Below are 2,584 nucleotides of genomic sequence, written 5' to 3'. Positions count from 1 at the left end.
AATGTGTGTGTGTGTGTGTGTGTATGTATGTATGTATTATATGTATTCGTATATATTATTTTTATTAACGTGCACACATTTATTTTGATATACTAGCTAGCTAGTATTGCGCTATGGTGTAATTTTCAGAATTCGTCTGGAATCCTCCCACCTGTTGTGAACGTGCATGGACTGTCGTGCAAACTTGAAAGGTGTGAGGTATGAGTGTGCTAGATTCTCGTATCGGTGTCTTCTCCCCGATATCACCTGACTTGATACTATCAATTACAGTGGTATCGTAGTGACTGAGACGATAACTCCTGCTGGTCGCTCCCGAGTGATACATAGCCCATGGATAGAGGTTCTAAGGCTGGCCGCAAAGCTTGTCGAGGATCCTGCTATCGTGCTCTGCAATGAAAAATACGTGAATTTTCTACATAGGTATGTAGAGTCATTAGTCACTACTCACACTATTTAGTCACTATGTACAGTCAGAACTACTCAGAAGCCGGCATGCGTAAATTTAAATTTGCCTTGGGCTTGAAGTTGGTGGCTCATTCGCTACTCCGAAGAGGATAGGCGTCAAATCAGATTTTGAATGTAGATACAACAGGATACTGTAGTGCGCACACCGTTACTCTTATTCAGTCTCTCCGAAGGAATTTACTCTAATTTGAAAATAACTCTACTGAGATATTAAGCTCATATATGTGGGATTATAATACGTGAGACTATAAGATATACTTAATTTATTTAGAGATTATTTATGAAATATGGAATGTGGTTAGCTATAATGTAAACTGTATAGGTAGACTTAAAAGAACTAAGATGCTAACAAACGGTTAGAAGATACAGTATTATTATAGTAGCAAAAGCACACATGCAGTATCAGAAATTAGACAAATGCAGAGATTAGATGGCTGATGTTGACAATAGCTTATTAGATGTGATGCGTGTCATATGCAAAACATTGGTTGAAAACACAATGGCCATACACATATGACTAAGAAAGGAAATAAGAGACTTACCTTAAAAGGTAGAACAAGCATAGTCTGGACGAACTTGACCACCAGTGTGATGGAAATGAGGTGCAAGAATATGCAGTGATTATAGTATCAAGAATCACTGATGAAATGAATGGATCCATACTGAATATGCAGAGGACAAGAGAAAGGTAGGGCAGGTTCGTAAGAGAACACCTCTACTAAAGCAAGATGTGGATTTAAAGCTATTTAGTATAAATAGTGTACACATGTTGTGCATTATGTTATTTTTTTGAGGTCTACGACTTGAGTGGTAGACTGTGACAAATGAACAAGGTTTTCTGCCGAAAGGTGGGTTTCCTTCGAAAATATAGCACACTTAATTTACTCTAATTCAGCGCACTTCAATACATATAAGTTCATTACGTAAGTCTTTCCGCCTTCGGCTTCGGGCCAAATGATTAAATGAAGCCCTTTGGCCTTCGGGCTGTTCACGTTGAGATGAGGCTATATTTCGAAAGATATCACTACAGAGATGGTTTTAGGGTTGAGGGTTTTATTACAATACGCAATATACTAGTAAGGACTAAGGAGGCTGTGAATAAAATCTGTCGCAGGTCAAGTCGTTTTATTTACCAACAAGTCAGACATATCTGTTTGTGATATTTTAAAATTAAAAAAAAACAATTTAAAATAATTGTAGAATCTGAAATCCCGTTGTCGCAAAAAGTTTGGCATGATGCGGAGAAAAAGTATGAAGACTGTCAAAGAATTGAAAAATTTATTCAAATTCTTTAGACCGGTGAACATAGTAGGATTGTGAAAGGAAGCCATTGTCGCAAAATAAAAAATAAAATCGGCCATTTTGATGAGGCTAATATCCGAACATGACAGCCCATATGGTGGCCAATATTTTGATTGTTAACAGTCGGCGGCCAAAACATTGAAACACTCTAAAGGAAACGCTTCAACGAGTATCAACGTAGTGTTATACGCCATAGCCTTCTAAAAGAAACATATACGCAGAGATTGTCGAAACGACTGCAAAGTCTGAACAGATATGCGTCGTGGGATTGACACAGAAAGAAAACGACGTCACATAGGGTATTACGGTTTAGGATTTAGGGTTTTCTACCCTTGGGTTCATACTGAAGAAAAACTTCATGATTATACCACCAGTTCCTAATCAGATCTTCTTTGATTTCAATTTCTTTCTTCTGTCTGTCCTTGCTAACGCACCTGTATAGATAGCCTCTCATCGATTGTTCAAATACTTCCTATCATCTAGTCATCTAGTAAAACATCCTTGGTAGTTTTTTCCCTATCAGAAGCACTATCCTCATCACTAATCACCGGTTCGACATGCCTATCACAACAGAAACTACCAATTACAAATAGTGTGCACATATTATACATAAAGTATAGTAGTAGTATGACTACTTCTCATATTGGTGTTTTTTAACTTTGAGAGTGACAACACATGTCAATGGGAAATACATATTGTATAAAAGTCAGGCATTTCGGGGTATTAAATTATGTCATAATCGACCCTAGAAGTATCTGACATCAACCCAAATAGTGTATATAATGGCATTTCCAAAACGGCCAATTTTTAATTTTTT

This window comes from Sphaeroforma arctica (assembly GCF_001186125.1).
Source record: "Sphaeroforma arctica JP610 unplaced genomic scaffold supercont1.1276, whole genome shotgun sequence".
Taxonomy (NCBI): domain Eukaryota; class Ichthyosporea; order Ichthyophonida; genus Sphaeroforma; species Sphaeroforma arctica.
Note: the sequence above shows the minus strand (reverse complement) of the source record.